Here is a 23,009-nt window from a genome sequence, read left to right as displayed (position 1 = left end):
ATTGAGATATTAAGAATTCATCTAAAGATCCAAACTGTAAGAGCTGAAGTCTTCACTCATGTCCTTAAAATAAGAAAAAGGCAGAAAAAAACTAAAGTTCAATGATTTTTCTTTGGTATATCTGAAAACTGAGGTCATAGGACAATAACCACCCCTTACCCCAAATCTGGAGAGACAGGCAAATCCAGACTTACCTGGAGCAGAATCCAGTGAGCCATAAAGTGCTGGGAACACTTAAATGGTAATTTTGACAAATTGCTGGAGGCTGAGTGTAGAATAGCATGAGAATGAGAAATTTCTAGGGGTCATAGTCTTAAGTCTCAAGGGCACCCCCACATTTTTTAAAGGTTTTATTTCAAGGACACCCACCAGCTTCTCATGGTGAGGAGCCCAAAAGAATAACCATTGTGAAATATTCCCTCCACCTTCTCCATGACAAAGTCGTGCTCTACAAGGTAAAATATTTTGCATGAAATACGTATTACATGTAGGAGAGGGCATTTCCTCTAACTAACACCTTCACATTTGTGAAGGTCACAGCCCAAGAACTCTGAACAATTTAACGACTGAGGTTCAATCATAATTTTATAGGATGCTTCACCAATACTGCACCTTACAAAGAGGACTCCACAAACAGGTCTTACACAAACAGGACTCCAGTATAACAGTGGATGATAGCTGAAAAAGTTGTAAATTGTACATAAGAGGTTGTTAGTAAAAGCCAAAGGCAATAAGGGAGGCAAAAACAACAAACGAAGAAATTGAGGCGTCTGACACCCACAGCTACAACAAATGTTAAACATAGCCACACTCAACAAGATTAATCTAAAACTTAACCCTGAAGCCAAATTTATCCCAGTTACTATCAACTGATGTATCATGCCTGCCTTTAAACATAAAAGGTATGCTATAATACAAAAGTTAGCAGTTTTAAGAGAAAAAGCAAGCATCAAAGCTAAACTCAGAAACAGCACAGATTTTGGAAGGATCAGACATGGAATTTAAAATAACTATGGTTAATATATGAAGAACTCTAATAGAAAAAGTAGAAAACATGTAAGAACAGATAAGTAATATAAGCACACCCTAAGAAATAATCTAAAGGAAATGTTAGATATCACACTGTAACAAAAATTTAAAAATGCCTTTGATTGGTTTATCAGAAAATGCTACACAGCCAACTAAAGAATCAGTGAGCTTTAAGAAATGTTTATAGAAACTTCCAAAACAGAAATGCAAAGAGAAAAAAAAAAGGAATGAAAATAATAAAAAGGAACAGAATATCCAAGAACTGTGAGATAATTTCAAAAGTGTAACACACATGCATTTGTAATACTGGAATGTGAAGAAAGAGAGGATGGAGCAAATGAAAGTCATTATGGTTGAAAGTATTCCAAAATTAATGGCAGGCACAAAAGCATAGGGCCAGGAAGTTTAGAGAGCATGAGGCAGGATAAATACAAAAAAGTCTCTACCTAGAAATATCAGGTTCAAACTGCATAAAACCTAAGAGAAATCTTGAAAGAAGCTGGGGGGTGGGGGAGGTGAAGTGGGACACCTTATCTGTACTGAAACAATGAACAGAATCACAAGAGATTTCTGGTTAGGAATTATTCAAGCAAGAGGAGAGCAAAGTATTGAAAGTATTGAAAGAAAAAAAATCAACCTGGAATTCTATATTCAGCAAAAATCATCTCTGAAAAGTTAAATAGAAATGAAACTTTCTCAAAAAACAAAAACTGAGTGACTTTATCCCCAGCAGATGTAATCTACAAGAAATGTCAAAAGAAGATATTTATAAGTCAATAAAACTGAAAAATAAACTTGAGATGGAAGAAAAATGCTATATAGATCAGAAACTTGGATCTCCATGAAGAAAGTAAAAGTGACGTTAACAGAAAATAAAGTTTAAAAATGTATTTCTTTTTGTTTTTTTCTGTTTGTTTTTTTTTTTTCCTCAAACTCCTGGGCTCCAGTGATCCTCTCACATTAGTCTCCTGTATTACTCAGGGTTCTGGGGAACAGAACTAATAGGATGTATGCATATAATTCTCTCTTGCACATTTTTCTTCCTGATTTATATTTGCTGGCAGCTGATTAGATTGTGCCCACCCAGATTAAGTGTAGGTCTGCCTTTCCCAGCCCACTGACTCAAATATTAATCTCTTTTGGCAACACCCTCACAGACACACCCAGGAACAATACTTTGCATCCTTCAATCCAATCAAGTTGACACTCAGTATTAACCATCACACCTCCCTAGTAGCTTGGACTATAGGTGTGCACCACCACAATCAGCTAATTTTTTTGATTTGTTGTTGTTGTTGTTGTTAAAACGGGGTCTTGCTATGTTGCCTAGTTTGGTCTTAAACTCCTAACTTCTAGTAATTCTTCCTGCTTAACCTCCCAAAGCACTGTGATTTCCAGTGTGAGCCACTGTACCTTGCCTTTCTTTTATTTTTTAATTAATAACTGTTTTGGTAAAAAATAATAACAAAATCCCCGATGTTTCCACTTCATAATTTTCTGTCCACTGACCTCACCCTACCCCTTGCCTGTAAATCTCCACTCCACATGTTCTTACAATCTTAACAAGTGTCGTGAATGACTTCTTTAAACAGCCATCTCCAACCGGGAACCAAGCTCTCACTAGGAACCTGAATTGGCCGACGCCTGGATCTGGAACTTCCCAACTACAAAGCTATGAGAAATAAACGTCTGTTGTTTAAACCTCCCAGTCTGTGATATTTTCTTATGGTAGCGTGAACAGAATAAGACAAGGCACCAGCAATTTTTAAAATCCCCAGGTGGTTCTAACATGTAGCCACGATTGAGTAAGACTGCTTTACTGTTTCTCATTGCGAAAATAATACAAAAGCCAAATAAAACAAGAAGCTATTCCTTGCATCCTTACACATTTTTAATTGTCTTTCTATTTCTGCCTTTTCTTTCCTCAAATATTTCTTGCTGTGTCTTCATTTTCTCACATTCTACTCATCCCTTGATGCACTCCAACCTGACATCTGTCACTTTTACTTTCACAAAAGACTTAAATGTCCTCCACAACACAACAGCAGAAATACTCCAGTTCTTCTATGTAACACTTCCCCCATTTTCACACTCTTGAACTAATGCTTTTCCTTTCCCTTGTTCACCTCTTCTGTTTTATTTTATCACTTCCATTTTTCTTTCTTTTATTTTCACTGATTATTTTGCTTTATCATTTTCATAATTTCATAAAATCATAAAATAGGTGAAAATAATTCTCTTGGGACATATATAGTCTCACTGATCAGGAAAAAATGTTAAGATTTTGTCACAAATACCTCCTGTTTTATCTTTAAATAAATATTAGAGTTAAAGCTGAAGTTTACTTTGATATCTAATGCAAGATACCTTCCATTTTCTCTTTTCCTAGAGGCATTGCCTATCATAAATTTTGCATCAAATATTCAGCCTTACGTTTGCAAGTTCACATACGTAAGTGAACTTATTCACATGTGTGCGTGCGTACACTTTTTGGTATTATTTGCCTACCTTAAAAGGTTTTCAACTTATGAATAACAAGGGCTGACCTTAACTCACTCTGAACTCACTCTGCCTCCTGCCAACTTTTATTCTTTTGTCCAATAATTATTAGCTAAGTTTAGAAATGTTTTTCCCCTTAAACTAGCGAAACACAGAGAAAATGTTTCCTGTCCAGCCTACTGATGGAGACTTCCCCTCCTTACAAAACAATCCCAGGTATAAATCATCCAGTCCGTAACTTATCCTCTGTCCCTATAAATATCTAGTATGGACCACTCAGCTGAGACGCTCTGATCTTAGGATGAAAGGTGCTTTCTCCTTTGCAGTAGCCTGAATAAAATCAGTCTCCTTACTTGTCTGGTTTTGTGGTTCACAGCATCATATTGAACATGGATTTATCTGCCTATTTATCTGCCTATTAGTATTACACTATACTAATACTAAAGAGAATTAGTATCATAAACAAATTCATACCATTTAAGCCTAAATGAAGTATCTGGTATGTATTAATTATTTTTTTTAAAAAATATGAAAAATTATTTCTAAGAATATTTAAGCATGAGACTAATTCATTTGTATACTCACTATGTTATTGATGAGTAATTACATTACACTCATTTGTTTTGCAGACAGTGCTGCAATGCTTGCTTGTAAATGTCTCCATGTGCCTATATATTAGTGTCTCCTAGTTTACACTAATGATAATAATAAAAATAATAGTACTAGATTTTGAGTGCTTTGCATTTGGTTATTGATTTTATCCCTATAACATTTTTATAATACATGCCAGTATTATTTGTTTTGAAATTAGAAAACTAAGAAAAAAGGTTATACAATTTTTCCAAAGAGAAACACAATATTTTCAGTTACCAGTATATATATATTTTCAACTATGCTGTATAGCAGCAATTGCTTTCCAAGGTGGCTGTTCTATTGTACTTTCATCATTGGTGTTTGAGAGTGCCTATTTCTCCAAATCTTCATTATATATTATTGTTAGACTTTTGAATTTTACCCAGTGTCATGGGAAATAAATGAGATTTTATTGTTTCCATTTGATTTATTCTGGTTAATGGGGAATTTAGTCCCCATTCACTTCGTGTGTATGTGAATTGTTTACACTATTCTTTGCCAAGTTTCTTATTTAGTTGTTTGCATTTTCCTCATAGATTTCTAGGCATTCTTTAAATATTCATAGCCATTAATGCTTTGTGCAATAAATAGATTGTACTTATAATTTTGTTTTTATTTCTTTGCTTACACAGAAAGTTTTTACATTTGGATGTATTCAAATGAAGCATTGTTTTACTTTTTAAATTTTATATTTATGTCTTCCTTAACAAAGTCATCTTTTCATATGTTGGCTATAGTGAATAATGATGAAATAAACATGGAAGTGCAGATATCTCTTTAACTTACCAATTTTAATTCCTTTGGGTATATACCCAGAGGTGGCATTGCTGGATTATATGGTAATTCTGTTTTTAGTTTTTAAAGAGAGAGCTGTACTTCCATGTTTATTTTAGCTTTATTCACGATATCCAAGATATGGAAGCAACCTAAGTGTCCATCAATGGATGAATAAAGAAAATATGGTATAAATGCCCAATGGAATACTATACAGTCTTAAAAAGAGAAAAACTATCTCATTTGTGGCAACATAGATGGCACAACACAACAGTAGAGTAAGACATTTTGAGAGTAAAAGAGATAAAATTTATATAACTTTTATTACAGTATATAGTTATATTGTTCTATTTTATTATTAGTTGTTAATCTTACTGTGTCTAATTTACAAATTAAAATTTATATTAGGTGTATATGTATAGGAAAAAATCACAGCATATATAAGGTTCTGTACTATCTGCAGTTTCAGGCATTGACTGGGGGACTTTAAACCTATTCCTCACAGATAAGGTGGACTACTGTACAAGCAATCTACTGGAAAAACTCCCAAAAAGATCTTTCTCAATTTTGTAGATAGATTCTTTGTTTTCATTTAGGTTGATGATAATTCACATATTTTACACCTACCTCTTAGGTGTAAAAGAAAGACAGACAGGATGTGTGGCAAACTGAGGGTCAATAAAGGACTTTATACATAAGATAAGCTGTGTGCTTTCTTTCTCACAATTTTCTATCAAGTAACCACCAGATGGAGTGTTTGGGATTGCAGCAAAAGCTACTCATATTAATTAAGCTTCTATTATAATTACAGGGAGAAAAAAAGAGCAGATTTGGGTGCTAACCCACAGAGTTTTGCCAAATAGAGTTGGAAGCAAAGCACAACTGAATTATCATGTTGTAATTTTATTTCTCACATACTTTTTTTTTTTATCAGATTGAACATGCTTTATTCTATTCTTAATTTGCCATAATTTTAAGTCAAAAATAAGTATCTAGATATCGAAATTTTGATCTATTGGAATGTGCATTTTCCTTTATTCTGTTAATATGGCAAATCATAGTAATTGATTTTTAAATGATAAAGTAAACTGGTATTGCTGGAATAAACCTAGAATGACACTTATGTTCCAATTTATACATTTTTTTTTTCTATTTAAAAAAGCTTAGATCCATATTTTCAGCTCCAAGTTTAATTTATTGTGTTACTCAGGTTTAGAATTTCCATTTGGTAGTTTTCATAGCATAGAAGTTAGTGTATTTCTTTATCAGATCATCTGATTTCTGGCATACGCATTTTAAGATCTGTGTCTGATAATTCTGATATCTGAACCTACTATGGATATGTTATATGGTCTGTTTTTTGCTCTGTTTTCAGTCCTGCAGTCTTACTTCCTGGTAAGATGGGTAATATTTGAATGCTGGACATTAAATATGAAAAATTGTCTGACTTCGTTTTATTCCTAAGAGGGATGTAAATAGAGTTAAAGTGCTCTAAAATTATTGTACTTTCTGAAAAATGCTAATAGGAGTACATTATATTAGACTTTAATAAATCACGGAGGTATGTTGCACTCTGTAGGGCAACTATCAAAAGAATAACGAAAGATGTAAAACTAACAAGCTAAAATAGAGACACAAAATAGAACTTTACAACTATTTAAATTATTCAGTTATTTCTCTCCTTAATATAAGTGGTATACTAAGAAGGAAGCAAGAACTTTTCACCTAGTCTTGATAAAATTTTATGAAGAATACAACATTCTACTTGTCTATGTTTCTAATATTTTAAATTTCAGTTTGCGAAATAAAATTTAAATATATTTTTTATTTTCCCATGGATTCATAACCGACAATGTGAGAATTTTTAGTGTTTTGTCAAAATGGTTAAAGGTCCCTGAACAGTCAATTGTATATTCTTCTTTGGTTTTTAAGATCACTTTGCACAGTTTCGGTTTGCACAGTTGTTTTTCTAGTCCTGCTCTAACATGCAGAGTGAGATCTAACCTGTATGAGCAAAACTTCTCTCTGTAAATGGAAGTGTCAGGGAAAATGGAACGGTTAGGTTCTACATGCATGTGTCTGTCGTTCATGTTTCATGAGGTATCAGGTATGGGAGCTAAGCATGTCCATTGTGTGAGTTCAGCTCAGCAACAAAGCATATGTATCCCTATCATATTAAAGTTTTTTCCCAAAATAAGCTAGTGACTTCAAGAAATTAGTCAGTGTTATTAACCATGTTTTCAAAACAAGAAGATGGTATTGATAACAAAGTGACAATTTAGAAATATTTTAAGCCTAGGTAGCAAATTCCTGCAGCGATTTCAAATTCTAAACTCCAATTTAAAAATTTGGTGGTGATATAAAAGTGTATTAATATAAAAAGCTACAAAACAATGGCTTACAGTCATAAATATAATAAACATTTCTAGAAAATTAGACCAGGTTACACTGGGTAAAAACTTCAGTGCTGCCCTGAAAAATGTGTGCTTAACTGTGAGAAACATGCTAAAAATATTTGTGATACTGCTTCTTAATATATTCATAGCTAATACTTTATACAGCTTACTTTGTGTCAGCTACTACTCTAAGGTCTCCCTATGTATTAACTAATTTTATTCTCACATTTACCAGGTATTATTTTTAATCCCATATTACAGATGAGGAATCTAAGGAACAGAGAGACTAAGTAATTTGCCCAAATACATAACAATAAGAAAACAGCAACATGGAAACTTAAACCAAGGTTGTCTGGCGTAGTGTATGTTTTCTCTCTTTGTACAATATCACAGCATTATACACAATAAACTATGCTACGACACCATTACTCCTCTCCAGCAGATGATCTCACATCATTTTCAGAAGATGTTTTATAATTGGAGATTGTATGATAAGTACAGGAAATTATGATAGTTGAAAAAATCTAGGTTTTATATGAGTTTAAGGATTATAGTTTTTATATTAAAATAAAAATCAATTGATCTGGTAAGACAGATTTATTGTAGTAATACCACAAGAATAAAAAATAAAAAATAAAAAATAAAATTCCTAATTTTTAGTTCTAGCTTTTGTTCAGTAATTATACTGAAATAAAAATGTTAGTGTTAAATATTTTTCAATATTTTCAATATGTGAATGAACACAATTACAATTATTTTACCAGGTTTTTACTTATTATGATTTACATGTTTTCTCCATTTTCTACTAGTCATTATTATTTCCCCTTTCTTCTCCTCCTCCTCCTCCTCCTCCTCCTCCTCCTCCTCCTCCTCCTCCTTCTTCTTCTTCTTCTTCTTCTTCTTCAGATGGAAACTCACTCTGTCACTGAGGCTTGTGTGCAGTGACACTGTCTTGGCTCCACCTCCCAGGTTCAAGCAACTCTCCTGCCTCAGTCACCTGAGTAGGTGGGATGCACACCACCATGCCCAGATAATTTTTGTATCTTCAGTAGAGACAGGGCTTCTCCATGTTGGCCAGGCTGGTCTTGAACTCCTGACCTCAAGTGATCCACCTGCTTCCGCCTCCCAAAGTGCTGGGATTACAGGCATGAGCCATCATGTCAGGCCAGTCCTTTTATTTTCTTCTAGTTTCTAGCTTGAATGCCCGCGATTGAAAATAAAATTCAAAAATAATTAAGGGAATTATTACATTAATTTTTGTTAGAGTCTGAGTCTACTTTTTGTCTATAATTTATTTGTTTTGTAGTTTTATCATGGGGATCAATGAGTATTCCCATTTTTATTCAGGAACCATGAAATATTCACATTTATTTTCTATTTACAATACTTATCAATGGTTCAGTGTAGTATTTCTGCACAGATGGTAGCAATGTAGTCTATGAACTCAACATGTAGCAACAGTTATTTAATAGTAATTGTGAAAACTAGCTTATGTTTTTAAATTTTGAGACTAATAGATATCTTTCTTATACATCTTTTTATATAGTGCCCAGTCTCTTCAGTTACATAACTATGGTTAGTGTTCTAATGGGAGAAAATAACCTGCATAAATCAAAACAAGATATTATTTAAGAATAACTATAACTGATTATAAAATAAAAGAAATTCAAATAATCCAGGCAAACATGATGGTGGTCATTCTAGCAGGGAAATTCTAGAGAAGAGTGAGTTCAAAAAATACTTCAGCCATTCTACATATATTTTAAATTTTAAAATCTTAGAACACAAACTATAAATAACAGATGCTAAATATGTTTGCATTGATACGTATTTTTAATATTATTCCTTGGAAGTCATTTTGCTCACTCTTGTATAGTTTACTCCCTACCCAAGATTCATTAAAAAAACTTCTTAAATTTTATAGTCAGTGGTGGACATCTCTAGCAAAAAAGTTATTTGATTAAGCAGTTGGCTTTTATATGTATATAATTTTATATTCCATCTATCTACTTGTCAAGGATCTGTAATAAAGACATGGACTAGCAATGGACTCATTTAATTGATAAATGACCTGCTGGCTCATCTTGAAGATTTTTTACACACACATACACACAAGCACACACACACTCACACACACACTTCATTCTGTTTCTCTGAAGAACTTCAACTAATAGATGGTTTCATTTAATATTTAACTTTTATATTCTATAATATTTAATGCACTGGAATATGGGCATAACTTGCTGCACAGGATTTCTTCTGACACATTATTTTGAATGTAGCTCTATAGCCAGGATAGAGCCTCTAAAACGTATTCTTTCCTGAACTACAAAGTGCCAATTTACAGAAAGTGTGTGATATATGGGAACAATCATAACCATTACTGAAATGCAGATTAACATCGAAGAAGAGAAAGTTATTTACTTTCTATCATCTAGTTCAGCAAAATGAAATTCAATTGTGCTTATTACCTTTAGGTAAAAATCATACTGGATTAATGACTGATTTAAGATTTCAGCATTGACAAATGAGACAGATACAGAAATGTATTTAAGCAAAGTGAACAGTATTCCCTCTTAAAATTCAAATACATTTAGTTTTTAAAAGATGCTGGCTTGCCATCTGTTTTCATCTGTTGAGGAAATATTAATGCTTCCTAATCTAAATAAGCATCATAGACATTTAATATGAAGAAATGAGATACGCCCACTGCCTTTCAAAATTAGAAAAGATGAGGCTCTAGACTAAGACCCTGCTGCCTAATCACACATTCTCTGATGAATGGGCAGTGTCATTCCTGGATTACTAATGTTAATGAGCCATTTGTAGTTGCTCACTTGAACTAAGACTCAAAACGGGTCAAATTCTCCTAGACTATTTAGAAAGTGACCAAATTATGCAGTTGTCTGTTTGTTTTTTTCATTTTATAACATTTTGATTTTTCAAAATATACTGTGTGAAAATAATGTTGTATGTCATATTTATACATACTTAAACAGAAACTAGGAAGATTATGTTTCCACTTTCATTTTAAATACCCCTATTTTATTAGAGAGGTAGGGAAGAGAGAAAACTAGTCTAGTGTAGCAGTCCAATATTGACAAGTTCTAAAGTCACACACACACATGCTGTTCTTTCTCTTCTTTTCATTATCTTATCTATATCACTCTTCTTTTTTCCTCTTATTATAACATTATTAGTTTTGTCACGGAACAAATAGCCTTCGTGTCTTCTTTTTTTTTGGCCCAGAATTATTTAATTTCACTTTTTATGTGTGCTCAAGTATTCATCCCCCTCAAGCAATTACAAGTGCCACGTCAGCACAAAGTAATTACATACTTTTACATATTACTTGATAATTATTTCTGACATCACTAAGTACTTTCAAATATAAATGTGCAATGTTGCTAGAATTCAGGATGACAAACCATTTAAATACGTATCTGAAAGAGAATAAACCCACATTGGAAAGCATTTGTATTCTATTTTCTTAATTTGCACATCAAAAGGGAGTAAGTGCATGTGTAGCTAATAGGATTTACTGAACAAAAAATGATTGTTCACAGTAAGTGGTCTTGAGTTTTCCAAAGAAGAGCAATATTAACTGCAGATACAACTTCTTGAAATCACAGAATGTTATCTCATTTTCATTGATTGATTCGTTTGAAAAATATTTATTGGATGTTTACCATTTCCTAGAAATAGTGCTAAATTCTGATGATACTTTGGGGAACAAAAGAAAACTTGGTTCCTATTCTTTTTTATTTTTTTGTCAGTCTGTTGGCATAAAGATTGGTCAAATACTCATACAAATAGATTATTAAAGTTGCAACTTTGTTAAGAAATACAAATGAGTGATACACAGTGACATAAACGCAATATTGAAATTTAACCTAGTCTTTGTTGAGGGAGAAGGCAGAACATTAACTACTTATTCAATATCTGAAGGATGACTAGGATATGAATTTCCGTGGAAATTCCAGGCAAAGACTTCGAGTTTGGAGAAAATGCAGGGAATACATATGGCAGGCTCACAGAAAGGAAGGCAGGGTCTGACACAAGATGCAAGAGACACATGCCCATTGTGGACCATACCAAATATTATGCTTGTTCAAAGAAGATTTTGGGGGCATATTTTTATGGTTTTAAGCATGCTAGAAATATGATCACCAGTTAGAGGCACAATGTCTCATGCCTGTAATCTCAGCACTCTGGGAGGCTGAGGTGAGTGGATCACTTGAGGTCAGGAGTTCAAGACCAGCCTGGTCAACAGAGTGAAACCTCATCTCTACTAAAAACACAAAAATTAGCTGGGCATGGTGGCATGCACCTGTAGTATCAGCTACTCAGGAAGCTGAGGCAGGAGAGTTGCTTGAACCTAGGAGCTGGAAATTGCAGTGAGCCAAGATCATGCTGCTGCACTTCAGTGTGAGCAACAGAACAAAACTCCATCAAAAAAAAAAAAAGAAAGAAGGAAGGAAGGAGAGAGAGAGAGAGAGAGAGAGAGAGAGAGAGAGAAAGAGAAAGAGAGAGAGAAAGAGAGAAAGAAAGAAAGAAAGAAAGAAAGAAAGAAAGAAAGAAAGAAAGAAAGAAAGAAAGAAAGAAAGAAAGAAAGAAAGAAAGAAAGAAAGAAAGAAAGAAAGAAAGAAAGAAAGAAAGAAAGAAAGAAAGAAAAAGAAAGAGAAAGAGAGAAAGAAAGAAAAAAGGAGATGATCACCAGCCTGGGCAATGTAGAAAGACCTTATCTCTACCAAACAAAAATTAAAAATTAGCTGTACCTAATGGCATGCATCCGCAGTTCCAACTATTCAGGAGGCTAAAGCAGGAGTATCACTTGAAGCCAGGAATTGAGGCTCCAGTGATCTATGATTGCACCATTGCACTACAGCCTGACAGAGTGAAATCCTTTCTCAAAAATACAAAAGAAAAAAAAAGGAAATATGATCAGAGGTGAAAGCACCTAGGTGGAAAACTAGGAAGCAATTTAAGAAGCTATTGCAATATTTCAGATGAGAGGCGTATCACCGTCTCATGCTTTCCTTCTAGATAATCCAGGGAAAGCCATTGACAAAATGAATTGGCCTCTTATGCTCCTAATCTTTTGATAGGAGCAGTTTCTAATTAATATTATGTTTTTCAAATATACATACTCAAATGATAATCTAGCTATTTTTAAAAATACTTTTAGTAATATTCTTTATGACATTCACTGTCATATGCTCCTGAAATTCTGTTTACATAAATTTAGTGTTTTTATTAAGCATTTGGAGTCTAAATACAGTTCCAATAGAAATAAGTCAATCAATAATCTATCCTTTTGCATCGTTATGTGTTTCATACAGGATTTTCAAGAAATATTTGTGACTTTCTATAACAATCTTCACAGTACATACACTTTTTTTCAAATAAAGGATTTTATCTAGTTCTTAATCTTTAAAAAGAAAATTATGTTACATAATACTGATGGAATTTTATAAAATTTAGTAGCTTTAAAAAATAGAATATATAGCTTGGAATAGAAAGTTAAATGCTAAAAACATTTATTCTTCAAACAGTAAACTGAAGATAGGACATTGGCCCAGATTGTCCCCTAGGGACCATGTTGTGTTTATCAATAATTTATACCTTTTTATTATTTCTGAGCCTATTTAACATTCACCTGCTGACCATTTGCTGATTCATTCACCTATTCCCCTAGGAACCATTCTATTCCAATATGAAGCAAAAGGCAATGGAAAACAAGAGTTTTTTAAAAGTCACTAGAGAGATTTAAATTTTGGGTCAAAGCATGAGAAGTTGAGCATTCGTGAAATAAAATTAAAGAGATAGGGTTGTGCTGGTTTAATAACAAAAAAGGTAAAAAAAAAAAAAAAAAGGAAAATACAGTGTAACATAGACTGGCCCCCTTTCTCACAAAGCCTGCCATGGAACTTACTGAGAGTAGGACTGAGCCAGAATTAGAAAGCACTGTAGACCTAGATTACCTTTATTTGTCTAAGTACTGAGCAGCTCTGTTGTTGGCTTAGATGTTTTGTCATTTAGATTTTAAACTGGATAGTTCATGCATTTTCTTCTTCTTTCTTTGATAGTTCATATGTAGCTTTATTCACAAGAGGCAAAATTCAGCCAGGTGCGGTGGTTCACGCCTGCAATCCCAGTACTTTGGGAGGCCGAGGTGGGTGGATCACGAGGTCAGGAGTTGGAGACCAGCCTGACAACATGTGAAACCCCGTCTCTACTAAAAATACAAAAATTAGCCGGGAGTGGTGGCACGCGCCTGTAATCCCAGTTACTCAGGAGGCTGAGGCAGGAGAAAAGCTTGAACTCGGGAGGCGGAGGTTGCAGTGAGCCAAGATCACGCCACTGCACTTCATCCTGGGTGACAGAGCTAGAATCCATCTCAAAAAAAAAAAAAAAAGCCAAAATATCTTACAACAGGTCAATGTTGAACAGACTCAGCAATAAAAAGGAATAAACTAACGATAAGCACAACGTGGATGTATCTCAATGGTATTGTGCTGAGTGAAAAAAAATCAATCCCCAAAGATCACATACTAGATGATTCCATTTATGTAACTTTCTTGAAATAGCAAAGTTAGAGAGAGGCAAGTTATATTTAACTGAATGTATTTGAAATATTACTCTATTAACACGAAATTTGTATTTAAAAATGTAATGAGTTGCTTTGCATTCTTTTTCATAGTAAGTCTTCAAGGTGCACTTTGTATTTTATATGCATGGTAATTCAAATTTGGATTTACTACATTTTCATTATTTATTTATTTTATTGCATATATATATAAGGTATATAGAATAAGGTTTTGGTATACATATACATAGTGAAATAATTAGTCAAGCAAATTAGTCAGCAAATTCCTCACCTTCCATAGTTAACATTACTTTCTCTTTTGAGGAAATGGGACTCAAGGTCTACACTCAGCAAATTTTCATTATGCTTCACAATATTATTAAGTTACAGTCCTCATGCAGTACATTAGGTCCCTCAGTTTACTCATTCTATATAACTGCAAACTTACACATTTTGACCTACTTCTCCTCATTTCCTTCTCCTCCCGGCTTCTGGTTATACCACTGCTCTATCTATTTTATTTTCTGTTTCTATGTATTCAGCTTATTTTTAGACTCCAAATATGAATGAGATCATGCCATATTTGTCTTTCTGAGATCATGCAGTATTTGGCCTCTTTCACTTAGCATAATGTCTATCAATTTCAGCTGTGTTGTCACCAATGGCAGTATTTTTTTCTTTTGTACAGCTGAATAATGTTTCATTATATATGTGTACCACAATTTATGTCCTCATTCATCAGTGAACATGCAGGTTAGTTCTGTACCTTGGCTGTTGTGAATGATGTTAGAATGAACATGGGACTGTAGCGATCTCTACAGAATGCTGGTTTCATTTCCTTCGGGTACATAGCCAGCAGAGGGGTTTCTGGGTCGTATGGTAGTTCTATTTTCGATTGTGTGAGGCACTTCCATACAGTTTTTCATAATAACATAATTTACATTTCTGTCCACAGCATATAAGGAGTCCCTTTTCTCAACGCCCTTGCTCACTACATCTTACTTCTTGTCTTTTTATAACAGCCATTCTAATAGATGTGATGTGATATTTCATGGTGGTTATGATTTGTATTTTTCTGATGATTGATAAAGTTGAGCATTTTTTAAACATACCTGTTGGTCATTTGTATGACATCTTTGGAAATACGTCTATTCAGATCTTTGCCCATTTTCGAATGTTTGTTTGTTTTTGCTTTTTGCCTTTGAGTTGTGCGAGTTCCTTATATAGTTTTGTATTTAGTCCCTTGGTTAATGAGATATTTGATTCAGAAATGTTTTCCATCAATCCTTATGCTGCCTTTTTTGGATTGTTTTCTTTGTTGTGCAGACATATTTAGTTTAACTTTATCCTACTTGCTTACTTTTGCTTTTGTTGCCTGAGCTTTTGGTGTGGTGTGTCAGTCAAAAAAAATCATTGCCAACGCCAATATCAAGGAGCTTTCCAGCCAAGGAGTTTTATTCTGAGAGTTTTATGGTTTCAGGTCTACATTTAGGTCTTTAATCCTTATAATGTTGATTTTTGTGTATAGTGTAAGATAAGAGTCTCGTTTAATTATTTTGTATGTGGATATCCAGTTTTCTCAACACCATTTATTAAAGAGACTATCCTTATCTTCCAAGCCATATTTTGCTTTCCTTTACTTCACTATTGTAAACCAAGCTATTTTCATACCAATGTACATGTAAGTAATCCTTCAGCTTTACAATCTGGAGAAACACAAGTTGTTGATGTTCATTACTCCTCTGCCACCTGCGTTTTCAGAGAGAGGTTCTGCCAGCTCACTGAGGTTTAATTCTTGCTGCGTGTAGAACTTCTGAGATTTAAAAAAATATGTGAATAACTTTGCGAACCGTGATAAAATGTTTATTGATTCAAATGAAAATATTTCTCAGTGTTCACTACAGGTTGAACCTACTGTTAGATACTTCATAAAAATGAATGTGATTGATTTTTACACATGCACAGGAGATTAATATTTGTCCCTTTCATTTTATTTATTCATTCTCATGAATAAATGAGAAACTGAGACTCAGATAAATTAAATTGCATTTGTGGGGTAAAAGATAGGGTGAATTTTAAAAGCAGAGATTTCAACCCATGATTCTCTGACTCTAAAATGAAAACTTATTATATTGCTTTTGGCTTCTGAATTAACCAAAATGATTATAGAATTCTTGAGTAAATGATTAAAAAGTTCTCAACAATATGTTATACAAATTAATTTATTTTACTTTGGGTCTTTTAATATTTTGAATATTTTAGTTCTTATTTATCATTGAATATATATATACATATAATATTAGTATGTTTTAGGTTCCTTAGTGTTTATACACAAAATAATAACTTCAGATTAATTTTCAGGCAAATTTTAAAGTCTTTCATTTTTACTGGGATTGATAATTGACACATTTTTATATTTTAAATTGGTTCTGTTCTATATTGTGAATTATTAGTACTATTATATCAGACATTTATTTATTTATTCCAGACAGGGTCTTGCTCTGTTTTCTAGGCTGGAGCGCAGTGGTGTGATCATGGCTCACTGCAGACTCAACCTTTTGCACTCAAGCAATCCTCCCACCTCTGCCTCCCAAAGTGCTGGGATTACAGGTATGAGCTACTGCACACGGAAAAGCATTGAAATAAAGTATCATGAGCATAAAATTAACCCTGGTGAAATTTAATTAATCTGTAATTTACACAAATAGTCATGCTCTAATTACCGTTTTGAAAATGAACACACAGTATGCAACACTGTTTTGTTGCTTATTAACCTAAAATTTTCTCCCATTTTTTTAATCCAATATTTTATATAATTGAATTGTGTGAAAGTTTCTGAATTAGTAAAACTCCTGGGTAATATTAACAAAAAGAACCATGTAACATCGTTTGATAATCATTTGTCATATAAAATTCTTAGTCAAATAACTAAGAGTTCAATACAGCACACCAGATGAAAAGTTGATATTGACATAAGTATCTAAATTGCAGGTCAACCTATTTCTTAGCAATTTTTGAAGAGTGTCTTTGTTTTCTTTAAGAATATAGTCTTTAAACCATTTATGATGATATTTATAAAGGGTAATTATATAAATTTCCAAAACTTATTAATAGTTTTCTAATTGAATAGTGCCCAGTAATTGTGAAACAGTTTACTTGCTTCTGGTTTGTCAAAAACAGTCTCTTTTTCTAACAGTTTCATTAAAGATTCTTTAAATTCCATATAATTCCACTAATTCCTATTCAATGAGGATGCTGTTTTTTGTCTGACCTAGAGTTTTGGATCATATGGACGTGGACCAACCAGTCAGTCAACAGATATTTAGTTCACCACTAAGAAAATAAGGAAAAGAAATTATGGAAGAGTTTAAGTGAAAATGTGTTAAAAAGAGAAATATCTAATTATCTAATTGGAAAATCAGACGATAACATGAAAAATTAGGAAGAAAGCCAACATGTGCGTAGATAATAGTTGAGATTTTCTCTGAAATAAAAAAAGTCAAGTCTAAGATTTGGGGAACAGAATGATTAGATAGAAAAATGGTAACTGTTCTCCATGTTTGCCTGGTTTTAATTACTCATCTGGGTCCTCTGCCCATGACAGGTGCTCTAATTCTGCCCCTGCTAAGGCTCCTTTAGGGACCCTCAGGAAGGAAAGTAGGCCCTGCACCCCATCTTCTTCTCACCTAGGCTTGTCCTTTATACTGCAGGTCTTTTAAGTTCCATTGTAACCACAACTCTCCGACACTTTAAAAAATAAGCATTTTAATTTATCTGATTTTGTTAATTGTTAGAGTGTTTTTTCATCAACTTCTACAGTCTAACTGGAGGCAGAAGTCCCATTCGTCATGCAATAGTTACACCTTTTTGTATATATGAGATATATCACAGAAAATTTTAATAGAGTCATGTAGATATTTGCTATGTTATGGTTTAATGTTCAGGAAAAATGTGTCTAAGTGATGAAGATTATTCCTGTATCTGAAGAAGGGTCTGCCTTCTCCTAGCCATTTTTTAATATACAGTATTTCTCTTAAGTGATACAAATATTGGTTACTTGGGGGAATGTATTTACCATTGTCACTGAGTAAAGTAAAAACTGATACATACGCTGTATGGAGTTCAGAATTTTAAGATATTCTTATAGTTCTGCATCTTTTCTGTGAAATTTCCTTCAGATACCATAGGTTCTCTTTCTTTACTTTTTTGAAGCACATTTTTGAACAGGCTCCTTTTTTTGTTAAAGATCAACTCTTAATTTCTCAACGTGGCCTTTAAGGACTTCTGTGATTGAAATTCTTGCTCTTGAGATACAATTTTATCTGTTATATTTAAAACTCACTACATTGAGTAGTGCACTTTATTTTAGTTTTCCAAATACATCAAGGTATTTTCTGGTTCAAGTTCTTACCTAGATTGTCTCTGGTTCTTGAGAAGTCCCTGCCTTCCTCTATGCCTAACTCTTAAGCATCTTTCAGCATTCAGTGTAAATTTTACTTTCCTAACATCTCATCAAGATCAAATTTTTCTGTTATACCTTCATATAACACACTGTACTTCTTTTTACTTGTTCTTTATAATAGATGTCACCATTGTTAATATATAATTGTTATGCATTTTTGATTTATTATCTCTGTCCCCCATTAGATTGTGGCATGAGAATATGGAGCCTATCTGTACATTTACAATTATCCCAAGTCTTACACAGAACCTGGGACTTAGTATGTACCCAGTAGTTCTCTTACAGGGTCTTATAGGTTAATTTGTATCTCGTATTTGAGTGGTCAAACTATCTTTGTCACTGTTTATTTTTAAACTTTTTCTTTCCATAGGCTGCTTAAGTATTATATTTGTAACAGAATATTTTTAGTTACCACATTTAACCAATTCAAAATAGAATTATCTTTAAGGATTTACTGCATAATATATGTCACTAGAGTTTGTTATAATATTTTCCTATAATTAACTCATATAAAGTAAATTGAGTCTTAAAAGTTTTTTTTTAATCTTAATGTATATCTATAGGATAACTTAGGTTGTGGTATTTTGTATTGATTTTTTTAACGTGTGTCAATATCATTATAATTTATCTGCTTGCTGCATGTCTGCTTGAACTTTGTGGTCACTGACTGATGGGAGAGGTGGAGACAGACAATTTGGTTGAGATAATTGATATACATACCATACAATTTTTGTCCTGAGGATTATCTGATTTCCAAGCGAACTGGCAAATCTTCATTAAAATGAAATTTCAATGCTAATTTTCATATTCTTTAAGTGAGAGTGAAAATTGCTATTGTGTTTCTCGAAAAATATGTATCAAGAACCTGATACATATTTATTTATTTATTTTTTTTTTTTTTTTTTATTGAGACAGAGGCTTACTCTTGTTGCCCAGGCTGGAGTGCAATGGTGCGATCTTGGCTCACCACAACCTCTGCCTCTCGGGTTCAAGCGATTGTTTTGCCTCAGCCTCCTGAGTAGCTGGAATTACAGGCCTGTGCCACCACGCCTGGCTAATTTTGTATTTTTAGTAGAGACGGGGTTTCTCCATGTTGGTGAGGCTGATCTCAAACTTCCGACCTCTGGTGATCCTCCCACCTAAGCCTCCCAAAGTGCTGGGATTAGAGGCATAAGCCAGCATGCCCAGCCACATATTCATTTTTATATAGTAATTTATAATACTCATTCTATGACTAACTAGATACACCCACAGAAAAGTGAGTACTTATGTTCTTATGGCAACACCTTAAATATTATGCAATTTGGAAATGAAGTAAATGTGCATCAGTTTGAAAATGATTATATAAAATTAGTATATCTATACAAGGTAATGCTAAACATTCATTCAAAAAATAGCATTTAAGATTCTATGAAGATTTGGAAAATGCTATTGGCATAAAGCTAAGTAAAAGCTGATGCAAAATGGTAGATGCACAATAATATGTAATGTGTCAATTAGATACAGGCATTTTATACACATATACACATACAAAAACATAGCACAATACCAATACGAATGTTATAAAATACTACATGCAATAGTAAAATGATTAGAAATAATTATCTGTTATACATGAGTGTATATACCACACTTACACATATAGAAACATACCTGGAAAGAAGACAGAACACATAGCCAAATATTAGTTGTCATTTTCTCTGCATGGATGTTTTAGGTAATGTTTCTGTTCCATAATAGCCTGTAAAATATATATATATATGTGTGTGTATATATATATGTATACTTTATAAAAGTATACATATATAAATTAAATATTGCTTTTATAAAGACATGGAATATTATTTTAAAAATTGTCTTACTGATAATTTCCAAATTCCACAATTAATTGGTGTATGATGATTTTATTTTTAGTTCCAGGTTTTGTTTCCTTTTTTTTGCTACCCCTTGCTAAGTACTTTCAATATGTAGATATCTGTGTTTTTATCCATTTCACAGATATATACCACACTGAAAATTTTAAACAATTATCTCTTTTTTTTAGATTTTCATTTTTTCTCTTTTTTCACAGTGTATTCAGAAATAGATTTTTAAAAGAATAACATTATTCATATTGCAATTCCCTAGGAGGAGAAAATGATGAGCAATCCGCATGTGATTTTGACTTATGAGGTCTTTGATGACTGCTGTGCCTCACTATCTTTTAAGAGTTATAAATTTTTTGAGTTTTTATCATGACAAGATGATACATGAAGATTGAATTTTTACCTTAATGCTGTATTTGTGAAATGTAAATATCTTGATCACCAAAGGCTTTGCAGACAACTACCATTATAAAAATCTCTTGTCATTAATAACTTTGGTGAATGATAGAAAATATGTTGGTTAGCAAATAAAGATAATCAGCATATAGAAATCACTGAGCAGCATTATATGTCAATAATTCAACTAATCAACTTGTGAGCATTCTGCATTTCATGTCAGGGAATAACTTGCTCTGGAAAACTACAGAATGATAGCTTGGAATTCTGAATTTATGGAAGGTTGGAAAATAGGGAAAACTTTCTATTTTTAAACCATAAGGCAAAAAATATGGCCATAGAACCAATTTGCCCTGATGTACAGACCCAAATAGTTACTATAACACTGGACAATTTTTTTCTCAAAATGTTCTTTCTGAGCTTCTGAAATAAAATGTTTTCTTTGTTTTTCCCCTATCTCTCTGGTAGTTTCTTTGTGCACTTTTCTTTGGAAAAGAGCCTATGATTGAATAGGAAAAAGAGGGGGAAAGGAGTTATCTCCAGTCACCTCAGCATAAAAATTAACATGAATTTTTTATAATCTTTTTGAGCATAACCCTTGTCATAGATTAAATTGATAACTAATATTAGGCTAGGCTCCAATATTAGGCTAGAGTCCAACAGTGTAATGGAATTAAACATCTAATAATAGGATATTCCCTTTTTCCACATATCCCCGGCTAGCTATTTGCATGTGATTATGATATGTAATACCTTGTATTCAATGTCTCTGTTTCTGTGATTGTCTCCGTGTGGATACTGCACCTCTTTGAAGCTGGGGACAGTAACATATTCCTCATCTTACTTGCTTTGGTTAGCTATGTAACTGTACAATGAATGGTAGCTTTAAAATGACATCGTATTCTCATTTAGTGAATATCTTGAACTCTTGCTTTTAAAATTTAAAGAAAGACAACTGCCTCCACAAAGAGACTTGGCATGAGGTCTTGCTTACCTGGAAGGGTGAGATGCTGCCAAACACGTGTTAAAAAATTATCTGACATTTTAATATGGATTTTTAAAAGGATGTGTGTTTACTAGTTAGAGAATAGAGAAACTCTAGGGACAGAAGGCATTAGGGAAATGGGTACTCCTTCCGGCTTTTCTCTACAAGTTATCACCAGATGCTCACAAAAGTCATTGACAAGAACCCTGAAAAGCCTTTTTTTTTTTCCATAATACACAACTGTGCTAGAAGAACAAAAGCCGCAGTAAGAAATGGAAACTGAGCCACGACTCATCCCCTCCTCCAGATTCTCCCACTGCACTGCAGCTCTCCTATGGAGCAAAAAACCTGACACTATTTGAGAACAGGCAGCAAACTCTGTCACCCTTCAGAAACCAGTAAAAAATACCTTTAAATTGTGGAAGAGGAACAAACCCTCTGCATATGGGGGAGGTAAGAATACAAGCCAGGCAAAAAAACACAGCCAAGACTCAGTGCAAGCACAAAGAAGACCTCACCCCAAAGATCCAGGATCACAGTGCCTACCTGTGAATGGACTTAATTACAACAACCTAGAACCTGTACTTTATCTCCAGTCTGGAATGTGTCAAGTAGCAAGTTATAGATAGAAAAGGTGAAGAGCATGAAGACAGACTGCTCTGAGGTCTGGGACAAAGGGAAGATGCAAAGCTGAGGGTATAGTAGACATTGAAAAAAACTCTGTGGCAAAATAGTCCTTAAATTAAACACAACGTAACATTAAATGCAATATGAAGCCCATTGATATAATTTGACTGTGTCCCCACCCATATCTCATCTTGAATTGTAGCTCCCATAATTCCCACAGCTTGCTGGAGGTAGCCGGTGGGAGTTTATTGAATCATGGGGGCAGTTTCCTGCATACTGTTCTCGTGGTAGTGAACAAGTCTCAGGATATCTGATGGTCTTATAAGGGGTTACTGCTTTTGCTTGGTTCTCCTATTCTGTCTTGTCTGCCACCAAGTAAGACGTACCTTTTGCCTTCTGCCATGATTGTGAGGCCTCCCCAGCTATGTGGAACGATTAGTTCATTAAAACTCTTTTTCTTTATAAATTACCAGGTCTCGGGTATGTCTTTATCAGCAGCGTGAGAAGGGACTAATACACCTGTGTAGCACTAAGAGTAACCATACTGAAATCAACCCTTAAACACAGAGAAAAAGTATCTATTTCAACTTAATGACTCACTCTAAAGTTCTGGTGGATGAAAAGGCATGCCAGTTTCCTGGCATAACTTCAATCTATACCATTCTACCAAGACGTTCAGTTTTCATTTAAAAATGTATGATACATAATTGAGAGAAAAGCCCAGTAGCATATGGTTAAGAGACAAGACAATAAA

General features: G+C 33.5%; 1 long non-coding RNA gene across 1 annotated transcript in view; it reads right to left on the bottom strand.

The window, feature by feature from the left end:
* Window positions 1-591: 591 nt before the first annotated feature.
* Window positions 592-23,009, bottom strand: part of LOC126941150 (uncharacterized) — a 28,066-nt gene continuing 5,648 nt past the window's right edge. The window contains exons 2-3 of the long non-coding RNA XR_007721109.1: window positions 20,036-20,123; window positions 592-678 (exon numbers count right to left, since the gene is read on the bottom strand). This is a non-coding gene — a long non-coding RNA (uncharacterized LOC126941150). The remainder of the gene's footprint in view (window positions 679-20,035; window positions 20,124-23,009) is intronic.

The sequence above is a fragment of the Macaca thibetana genome, chromosome 18 (genome assembly GCF_024542745.1).
Source record: "Macaca thibetana thibetana isolate TM-01 chromosome 18, ASM2454274v1, whole genome shotgun sequence".
Taxonomy (NCBI): Eukaryota; Metazoa; Chordata; class Mammalia; order Primates; family Cercopithecidae; genus Macaca; species Macaca thibetana.
This window is presented reverse-complemented; position numbering and strand designations above follow the sequence as displayed.